This window comes from Macrobrachium rosenbergii, chromosome 3, assembly GCF_040412425.1.
Source record: "Macrobrachium rosenbergii isolate ZJJX-2024 chromosome 3, ASM4041242v1, whole genome shotgun sequence".
Taxonomy (NCBI): Eukaryota; Metazoa; Arthropoda; class Malacostraca; order Decapoda; family Palaemonidae; genus Macrobrachium; species Macrobrachium rosenbergii.
In genome coordinates, this window is record NC_089743.1 from 69,061,520 (window position 1) to 69,073,196 (window position 11,677).

The 11,677-nt window shown below is 38.2% G+C and overlaps 1 protein-coding gene across 5 annotated transcripts in view; it reads right to left on the bottom strand.

Moving 5' to 3' along the window:
• LOC136825117 (H/ACA ribonucleoprotein complex non-core subunit NAF1) overlaps nt 1-5,191 on the bottom strand; it is a 66,931-nt gene extending 61,740 nt beyond the window's left edge. The window contains exon 1 of one of the 5 annotated variants that reach the window (XM_067081168.1): nt 5,070-5,191. The gene's annotated coding sequence lies outside the window, so the exon portion shown is untranslated. Of the gene's footprint in view, nt 1-4,993 lie in introns of all 5 variants that reach the window. The other 4 variants (XM_067081175.1, XM_067081162.1, XM_067081172.1 and 1 more) reach the window with 4 other exon arrangements.
• Between the last annotated feature and the right edge of the window lie 6,486 nt (nt 5,192-11,677).

Here is an 11,677-nt window from a genome sequence, read left to right on the forward strand (position 1 = left end):
CAGAAGTAGCTCTCTACTAGTTAAGACAATGGCCGCAGTACGTCGTTACTGTCATGGGTCACGTGCATTTTGAGGGCTGGGTCACAGGCTTTTGCACATGCGCCTACCTGGTTTGGGTTACTGAGCATTCACGTTATTTTATAACTGACCTATCATATTCTCCAATCTAAATTTGATCCAGCCTAACCAATCACAAGTCTCGGATTCAGGTTGCTTTGTCGACTTTGTTCAGAATTCGTCCATTTGATTTTTGCTCGTGTTCATAATGGATCTGTGCCTCGGTTGTGACCTTACTTTTGTAGACATTACTCTTATCACCAGGGATCGTGAATTAGCAGTTGATTTTTTGGCTAAGCACAAACTTTTAAATCTAACTTATAAATGTCCTAGTTGCTTTAATGTGCTCCAATTAAACAAATATAACACGTTCCATTGCAACAAGATCACAAGGAATTCACTTGGAAAACGAGTGTGGTGTCGTATGAACATACACAGGCCTGAAAGAAATCTGGTCTGAAAAGTCGTGCCTTAGTCTTGAACAAACTTTGCTCCTTAGTTGGTGTTTTAACTTTGGTCAAACTTTTAAATCTAACTTATAAATGTCCTAGTTGCTTTAATGTGCTCCAATTAAACAAATATAACACGTTCCATTGCAACAAGATCACAAGGAATTCACTTGGAAAACGAGTGTGGTGTCGTATGAACATACCAGGCCTGAAAGAAATCTGGTCTGAAAAGTCGTGCCTTAGTCTTGAACAAACTTTGCTCCTTAGTTGGTGTTTTAACTTTGGTCAACTGACTCAGCTCGAGGTAAAATGTGTTATCTAAACATATGAACGTACCATCAATGACTGGTACAACTTTTGCCGTTAGGCGGTCTTGAAACACATAGAAAATAGCAGCACTCTAATAGGGGGTCCAGGAAAATTTGTCGAGGTTGACAAGGCCAGGTTCGGCAAAAGAAAGTACAATGAATGGAGGTTGAGTGAAGGAGTGTGGGTGTGTGGGGGTACTGAACGGGAGCCTATGAAAACATTTATGGTCCTGGTAGCAGACCGAACAAAGGGAACTTTACTGGCCAAAATTCAGAAGTGGATATTGCCACGTACGAAAAAGATTAGATTGCTGGCCATAGTATGCGCAATTAAACCTAGAGGGCTATACTCATGAGACAGTGAATCACTCGCATAACTTTGTGGACCCTGAAACTGGGGCATCAACCCAGAATATCAAACGTGCCTGGAGGGATGCTAGGGCTGATGTCCCCAGATACGGTAGAAGGGAAGAGTCATTCGATAAGTACCTGGCAGCACCCAGTATCCGAAAACTGTTTCCACGTGTTTGTGCGGACTGTTGCCTCCTTATACCCACCTCCGGTTTCCCATGCTGAAAACCGCTGTGATGCCTCCCTATAATAAGGTAAGTTCATTGACATATATGTAAGTTAAGGAAAATATACGTTAGGTAAGGCTAATAGCGCATAGGTAGAATTTATTACGCAATTGTTTTTGCTGGTAAGTGGATGTCAGGGCTACTCATCACGTTCCAACAAAAACATTAAACTCAGCCCAGACCACATGTTCTACATGCTGCCATGGCAGAAATAATTACCGCCTTTTGGGGATGAGAGGGGGGGGGCCACCCCTGGCCAGGTCTGGGCACACCACCCTAAGGTTGACAAGTAGGTAGATCCAGTTAGGTCAGGACCTGGCATTCTAGGGCAAATTATGTTTGTTTATATATATGTAAGAAGACTAAGCCAGTCATGTCCGAACGGACGTTTAACCTACATGATCGGAGTAACTAGTTGAACGGGGCCCAGTATGCACAGTAGCAGGTCAATGTCTCACTAACTAATATGTCTTAAGTCCGTAAATTACGTTAACATAACCGACGTAGGCTTTTGTATGTGGAATGGCGGTCAATAACACAGAATGTTTCTTATGTAGGTAACCGGTAGCCTAAGCTGGTGGTGTCTGGAGGTACATCAGGGCAGACTTCCCAAATGTTGTAGCCTCTTGCATGTAGAGTGGCGGGCTAGTCGGTCAATAATGCAGAACATTTCATATGTAGGTAAGCAGTAGCCTAGGGTAGCAGTGTCCGGAGGTACATTAGGGCAGACTTCCCAAATGTTGTAGTCTCTTGTATGTAGAGTGGCGGGTTAGTCATTCAATAATGTAGAATGTTTCTTATGTAGGGAAGCAGTAGCCTAGGGTAGCAGCATCCGGAGGTACATAGGGGCAGACTTCTCAATTGTTGCAGCCTCTTGTATACAGAACAGCAGGTCAGCCTTTTGTATGTAGAGTGGCGGGTCAGCCTTTTGTATGTAGAGTGGCGGGTCAGTGACCTGAGAATTTCATAAGTCTCGGACATCCTATAGCCTACCTTTGTGTTGGTTCCCTCCCCAAACCCAAAAACCTCGGTTGCCCAACAGGGTCCCCCTTACCATTTGTTCCTGTCTTTTGCATATCCACTTACTGGGTGTTTACGAAAATTGCACCAAAAGCAACAGTTTAGGTGAATTTTCTTCCGGTATATGGCATTGTGTCCGTTCCCCCACCCAAAAAACCCAGTTTCCCAACAGGGTCTCCCCTTACCGTTTATTGTAGCCTTTTGCTTATTCATTTGTTGCATGTATTCAAATATTATGCCAAAAAAACATTTTTCATAGATTTTTTTGGCGAGATATAGTTTATCCAGTTCTGATATTAATTACAGGTTAATTAGTCTACAGTTGACCGACAAAAACTAACAGTAAATTGTTGATAAGCAATCAAAATATTATAGGAAAAGACAATTTCTAAGGTAATACACGATGTGGAGCAACCCCATAGTTCTACTGTACTTATGATATTTACTGTCTTATGATTCATGTTTTTACATTCATTCCGAGGGGCTGGTACTAGACAGGACCAAACACGGCACCCACTTTGCACATAAATTGATAGGCTAGTTACAAAAACCAAACTGATAACTTTGTGAACTGCTTTGAAGAAAAAATTGAAAGAATCTGGCATAGTTTAGATAACGAGATCCCTCCTGATCTCCCGGTGATCGCAATGAGAAATAGCAAAATCAGTAAGTTTAAAGAACTGAACATGAATGACTTTGACAAAATGATGAGAAAAGTAAAAAACATCTATTGTGAAAATGAACCATTTCCCATAAGTGATATAAAAGAGGCAAAAAGCTCTGATCAGTTGCAGGAGCTATATTGATATTGTCAACATGAGTCTAGCGCAGGCATCTTCCCCAAATAGTGAAAAACTTGCTTGTATAAACCCGGCCTATAAAGGAAAAGGTGATAAAGAAAATCTAAGCTTCTATGGACCAATATCGAACCTATCATACTTATCAAAACTTATAGAAATGGAAGTTCACAAACAAACATGGAAACACTTGAAACCTATACCTGATGATCAGTCAGCATACAGAAGAAACCACTCAACAGAGACAACATTGTGTGCAATTATAAATATGGTAGAAATTATAGCAAATGGAAAATGTGGTACTCTGGTTATGCTTGACCTAAGTGCAGCATTTGACACAGTTGACCACAATCTACTGCTTGAAGACCTGAGAGCCGTAGGCATCAAAGATGACATACACAAATGGTACAAAGGTACTTAGAAAATAGGAAGGTTACAGTGGTTATATCAAATGCAAAATCAGAAAAGAAAAGCCTAACAAAAGGAGGGCCCCAAGGTAGCGTTCTGGGTCCACTGCTATTTAGCAGTTATACAACTGAATTATCTAGAATTCTAAATAAGCACAAGGTTAAGCATAAACTGTATGCTGATGGCACCCAGTTCTATTTTCCTGTCGGAACAGTAGAATACACCATTAGTAAAATTGATGCAATAATGAAATATATCAAAAAATGGATGTCGGCGAAGAAACTGAAACTTAATGAAGACAAAACTGAGTGCATGCTATTTGGATCTGACAGTGCACTACAAAAATATGAACACTTCAAAAGAATAACTATTGGTTCGTTAACAATAAATGTTGTAGCAGCAGTGAGGAACTTAGGAGTATTTATTGATAATAAATTGTCAATGAAGAACCATATATTGCATATTACAAAAACCTGTAACTATCATAATAGAAACATTGCATTTATTAGAAAATACCTAAACAAAGTTATTCTGAATACAGCAATTTGCAACCAAATACTTTTGAGGCTTGACTACTGCAACGTTATATACTACGGTCTCCCTAACTACCTACTAAGAAAATTGCAAGGAGTACGAAATAGAGCCACCAGGTTAATAAAAGGACTACGTTCCCGTGACAGAATAACCCCAGCACTAATTGAGCTACATTGACTCCCAGTATAAGCTAGAATAGAATATAAAATACTACTTACAGTCTTTAAAGCACTAAAATATGATGAACCAACATATCTGAGAAACTGCTTAAGCTTCTTTAGACCTGAAATGAATATTGTAATCAGACATGCAAGTGAAGCATATAGGCTATTTGAACCTGGAACAAACTGTAAGTCAGGAGAGAGAGCATTTGTACACTGCGCACCAAGACTATACAACAAAATACCGCCTGAAGAGTATACAAGATGAATGCAAATTTAAAAAGGAACTAAAGGCTCTACTATTCTGCAGGAGCTACGATACTGACGAGAAAACACTGAAAGACAATTCGGAATATAAGAAGCACCTTATTTTGAAAACGCACAAGGGCCCGCCAGAGAGGGAATTATCCCTGTGGAGGGCTGTACATAAAACCAAATAAAGTGACAGACGGGCGGGGTAGTAGTCTTCAGTTTTACTTTATTTCTATTTAATTAGCTTTGTTTTGCTCGTACACTTAGCCTACCGTAACGAAGGTAAATCACGAATTCTTTCTGACCTAGCCTACCAACACCGTAGATTAGCCTACTGTTCTAAAGAGAAAAAGATGTACAAAGTTGCCATGGCACGAACTACAGAAATTCCTGACGCTAACAAACACACAGTATAATTCTATTACTTACAATATACCTAAATTTGTCGATTTCAACCCAGCCTTACAAAGACATCGACAACTATAAGGTAACGCGTTCAACTCACAGTATCACTCACTCGAAGTTCTCATGTGGTCACAAATGAATGTCAACAACGCATGAAAGAAGTTCATGTTCCGGAACTGTTCATTTATAGTTAACATAATTTTCAGAATATGTATATGTTAGGCAAATAATTTTATTTATATAATATTAATAAAACAATAAATAATTTTTAACGTTTGTGAAGTCCCACTTACGTATAGACTCTCGAAAAATGTTTGCTTATACATATCAAACGCAACCAGAATTTGGATGGGTTTCATTCGTATCTAAGTATTACCTAGGTAAACAAACTTCATATAAATTTGTATAGGATTTTTGATTTTGGCAAAAACTATTTAATGGGTTACATATTATGATAATGAAAGTAAATGAATAGGGTAAAGGATTCATAAATGACACAGGATGTGCATCATAATTTTTTTCTGCAGATGATTCATTGATAATAGCATAAATTATGTAAGACATAGCGATCAACATTAGGATACTAGTAAGGTGGCAATATCATTAACAGAGAGCATAAATCAGTTAGATATCACATTACATGATAAAAGGAGTATATTTCAAACACACACGAACAGAAGATGACAGAGTAAAGCATGCAAACTGCCAATTTTAGCATATTCAGCTACATAAAATAGTTGTAATAAAGTTATAACGGAAGATTTTTTTGAAGAATTTAACTTTTTATCTTATATTGGACCCACTTGATAAATCCAAAAGAACTAAAGACAGAGAATTTATAAAGAACAGAGAATGAGGTTTACCAAAGAATGTTAGCAGCGACTAAAATTAAACCGAATTCATGACTTTATTTATTTATTTATTTATTTGTGTGATTTCTGCAACCCTATCATGAAAAAGGTGATTATGATGGTCTTTCCTGCAAGGTCTATAGAATACCAGGTCTAACCACACGCAGGTAAACTTGGGGTGAGCGGGGTTAATGGGGGTTTAATCCTTTGAGGGGTAAATTCTGTAGAACGCTCATTATCTTTAGCTAAATATTTAACAATATTGCTAGTTTTTCACAGAATGTGGATTTAATTACGAATGTTGATAACTTACGAATTTCCACATATTTTCATATACAAAAATTTTGTAATGCTTGAAAAAATTGTATAGTAAAACACACATCTTGCAAAAAAATATTTCATAATTGTAGGCTATACAGCCAATTTCTGGCGATAAATCACAGATCTTTGATGTATCCTATGAACAACGTATATGCACTTTTTCGCAATGTGAGAACAATGTATTTAGATGCGTTGCTTAGAAATTGTTATGGAATTAAGGAGTAAATAATTGTTTAAAAGAGAAATACGCATCATTCAACACACACACACATTAGCTTGAACGTGAAACATTCTTTTACAGCCTCTTTACTTTATTCAGTATATTTTTTAATTGAAATGATTTCCCTGTTTAAAATTCTTATCCTAAAGAACGTTCGGCAACGAACGAAATGTGACTAAATCAAAAGGTAAATTAGTAAAATTTAATATTTCTACAGCTAAGTTTTTGACAGTTCCTTTTCCAGCTCTTAGTCCTTTTTCACCATAATAGCATTTAAATATTTTTTCCATTGTTTTCAGTTATTCATAAAATTCTTTAGAGGGCTTCATTAGGGTAGTTTATGGTTTACTGGGGCAACCGCCCAACAGCCGACCAAATTCCTCCACACAGGTAAGTAGTTCGACCTCGACCCACCACATGACCCTAAGCGACCCCATTCTAGCACAGAATTATGTGACGATTAAAGTGAATTGCGTTTGTTCCTGATGAAAAGTGGCCTTTTAGGCAATTTTAGTGGTCTGTGTGAACAGCTGAAGGAAGGAACAGTTAGTCTTGTGAAAGATGAATAAAGACGGAACAGCCAGTGCCCGTCGTCCAAAACAAAAGAGGAAACGACTTGCCAAAATGGTCCGACAATTTTGATTTCAAATAAGGTACGTGTGCTTTATATATATTTATAATGTAAGGAGGGTACGGTAGGATTCTCTTGGTTAGGGTAGTAAATCGTCGATAACTAGAGGTTAGGGGTCAAATTTCGTCCCCGGGAAACCCTGTGGGAAGCGCGCGGTAAGGATATTACAAATCATTTTTGAAATGGGTAAAGACCTTTACTTCCCAGAACCTCCATTGATTTTGCTATTTCTCCCATTTCTCCTTGGTTTGACATGCTTAACCCAGATGCATGCCTGGATATTTTTTTTTTTTACGTAGCAGTCGTTTCTACGTGTCTTGGAAAGCTTTGAAAAATTACTCCATCTGTCGTTTTACCTTTGTTGGAAGAACACCCGTAAATAGTAGAATAACGAAATATTTTATGTATAGCTACAGATACCGTAAGCAATAAAGCAATGTTATGCAATGGACAGTTTCAGTTTACCAGTTTATTATAGGTACAGGAAGAGCTTCGCACTGAACACCAGGACTCTCCGACGTCATAATCCGACCCAGTGTTTACCTGCGCAGAAAAGGACTCGTTTTGGGTCGCTGGTGGGTTGACCTGGTATTCTTTAGACCTTGCTTTCCTGTATTCCATCTGCTTTTTTAACACGTATATATGACCAAACCTGGTAATTTAATGCACCGTAAACAAACTTGGTTGAAAGGCTAACTAGGATGAACGATTTATTATGTAACTGGTTTCAAGATCCAAATATGTAACATCACATATCCTTAGAGCTCTCTGAAATAAACTTACTATTACACCTTGGAATGATGTGTACATGAATTTGTGTCTCCTCACAAGAAACCTTAGTTTATAATCTTTTAGGTATTTTTCTTGCATATACTTTTAAATGGAAATATGAAAGTTTTCTTGGCACCGAGTATATCAGAAAATTCCTCTAGCTTCTCCTCAGAATCTATGCCCAACAGGACAAAAGCATCAACTACGTTTCATTTCCAGATGATTAACTATCTTGACGGCGTGAAGAAAATAAATCTCAAAATATTCCAAATACAAACTGGAGAGAACAGGAGAGAGGCTGTCCCATTTAATTTAAAGAGCTAATTTTTTTTTTTATCGAATATGGAATAGAAATTAAAATGTTTCTTTCTCCCTTAGACTCAGAGAAGTCTGTACTCTTTCCACTGGAATGTTAGTGAAAAAAAATAGACCTTATCAAAACGACTGCTGTATTAAAATTATCTCTTGCTTATTTCAGACAATCCAAAAATTCAGTCGACTGTTCGTAGCCAATAAATGTGTTAAATCTTATTAAGCGCTTTTAGGGACACCAAGATATATTTCTCTGCATAAATACGACCTCTCCGGACACTTACGGGGAAAGAGCCGAATGATAAGACTTCTGATCATTTTATAAATAATCTTTTTGAGCCTGGCATTAAAATTGTTACCACTTAAAAATGTTGATATTGTTCATTGATTTCTGCCCAGCGTTTTCATCCGATAACAAAAACTACCTCCTGCGGCTATCTTTGCCGCTCATCCCTTTAAGAAGACTGTCGAACTGGGATCAAGCATCGAAACGCCCGTCGCCTCTTTAGCAGCCAGAGCTTCTTTCGTCAATGGAATTAACCGGACAAATCACTCCACCAACTAAGAACGGGCCTTTCATGAGCCTCCTCCAGTGGCTTCTATCTGAATGGCTCATTTCGAAAGTGGTTTTGGCAGATATTTTACAGGTGAACGCCCTTCCTAACTCCAACCCCTTCCTATTTATCCGGGCTTGGGACCGGTGTAACAGTCTGTATTTCCCCCTGTCCGAAATTCCCCCGCGGGGGAAATATGGCCCAGGATATATTTCCCCCTGTGGGAATTTCGTCCCAGGATAATATTCCCCCTATGGCTATGGCGGCGACGCGTAGCAACGACAGCCTCCTGCCACACAGGATAATTACCCTCACGACTAAACTACCTCTTGGCGGTCATTATCTTTGCTATTTACAGTCTTTTGTTTATGTTTATACGGAAATACCCAACGGGCTTGTACTAAACACGCCGCAAAGGTGGATACATGTAGGGAGTAGAAATGGCCTAGAGGGGGGAAAAATATCCTAGGTCCAAAATTCCCCCCGGAGGAAAAACAACCTGGGCTGTTATTCCCGGGGGAAAATCAATCATAGGCTTTGTCTGTCCGTCCGCCCTTTTTTCTGTCCGCCCTCAGGTCTTAAAAACTACTGAGCCCAGAGGGCTGCAAATTGGTATGTTGATAATCCACCTTCCAATCATCAAACATACCAAATTGCAGCCATTTAGTCCTCTCAGTAATTTTTATTTTATTTAATGCTAAAGTTAGCCATAATCGTGCTGCTGGCAACGATATAGGCTAGGCCACCACTTGGCCTTGGTTAAAGTTTCATGGGGCGAGGCTCATGCAGCATCAAACCGAGACCACCGAAAGATAGATCTATTTTCGGTGGCACTGATAATGCGCTGTACTGTTTATTGCGTAATAAGCTGGAAACTATCGGTAAACGGTATTTGAAATACTTTCTTTAAGCGACATTTGTAATTTCATGATTATATATATATATATATATATATATATATATATGTATGTATATATATATATAAATATATATATATGTATGTATATATATCTATATCACTAAGTCCACGTCGGAAAGTGAGTGAAAACAGGTGTAACAGTTTGTATTTCCCTGTCAGAAATTCCCCCTCGGGGAAATATGGCCCAGGATATATTTCCCCCCACGGGAATTTCGTTCCAGGATAATATTCCCCCCTCTGGGCAAAGATTCCCCCAAACCCTTCTACTGTTATAAGAGTATGGCTATGGCGGCGACGTGTAGTAACGACAGCCTCCTGCCACACAAGATAATTATCCTCACGACTAAACCACCTCTTGGGGGTCATTATCTTTGTTATTTGCAGTCTTTTGTTTATGTATATACGGAAATCCCCAACGGGCTTATACTAAACACGCCACAAAGGTGGATACATGTAGGGGGGAGAAATGGCCTTGAGGGGGAAAAATATTCTAAGTCCAAAATTCCCCCCTTGGGAAAAGCAGCCTGGGCTGTTATTCCCGCGGGGGAAAATCAATCCTAGGCTAATTTTCCCGGGGGGAATTTCAGTCAGGGGGGAATAATTTCCTGCTACACCGGTACTGTGTTGGGCTGGCTTGTATTCCCCCCCCCCCAACAACCCTCGCCAGGTTCGTCCCATAACAACAGGTTATTTTTAATTAGTACCCATCATTGTTCGTCTTTTGAGTAACCTCATTTAAGTGAGAAGACTTATACAACTTATCTGAGATCATCAAGAAACTAAACTTATACGAAGCCCATGTCGTGTATAAGTGTGATGTATCAATCCTCATTTCATTGAGTCTGACGATGTCAATTAGACGGAAGTGGTAGTTCCAATCAAGTTTTTCATATATCCTTATGTGGTTACACACACACACACACACACACACACATATATATATATATATAATTATTATATATATATATATATATATATATATATATATATAATTATATATATATATGTATATAATTTTGCATAGAGGCAGTAAAATTCTGACTTCAACAATTCTTTTCAAGGTAATATTTTTAGGTCCATGACCTTTATCAAATTGTCTGTGACTTACCACGTCCCTAATTCACAGCTTGTGTCAAAAGAGGCACAATGGGTTTTTGGGGACAGGAGTTCAAGTCGTTTCTCCTCCGTGGGACTGAACTGTGCTCTAGCTGCGTGAAGTTGGGTTCGAACTATAGCATTATAATGCTCACCATATTTTCGTAGCGTATTAAAAAGGATTTGTTTTCACTGAATGTTTGAAATGTGTGGTTTCTTCCCTTTTCATAGTTTATTATATCTGAGTGCATTTGAATTTTAACATATTTCGTATAGTTGGTGGATAATGAAACACAAATGGAGTTCTTTCATTTTTTAAATTTCAGGAATAATATATACACCTGGCACAATATGCTGAACCATTTTATTTCTGTCAGGTAGAGAAGAGGCTTTCCTAAATATTGAAGGAAAGCCCCTGTCGTAGGAATTTGGACGAAATTTATCTCATCGTAGTTTTCTTTAAAAAAGGCGAATGAAAACTCCTTATGGTTGTGGTTTAAAAATTCAGAAAAAAGGAACGCGCAAAATTTAATGTCCATAGATAAAACTGTCGGTAAATTATTTACTACGCTTACCGCAAACACAACAGTCAGAACAACAAAAATATAAACTATATAATTTTACAACAACATTTATTATTTCATTTTAATGACTGTCTGCTTACTCATTGTTTCTTTGCCAAATTAGAATACCGCGTAGTGAAGACATTTTTGCTTGTACTATACCTCGTCAAAGTAACGAAATTTTTACTGTAATCTTAATTCGTACTCAGTTTTAAAAGGGTCACTGGAGCAACGTTCAAAACTCAACAAAAGCATAGTTTCATGGACCAGTTTTAAGGAGAAAATGTCTCAAAACCCGAAAAGTAAACAGCAGACGTTTTGTGTCACTCAGTGATTCGTGTACCCTTCACCAACGCTACGCAAAAGCTGGAAAACTTGATGTGGTTACAACTGAAGGGAAACACACGTACAGTATATCATAATAGTTTTTACACAGAACTGTAACTGCTTGTGTGGAACAACATAATAGAT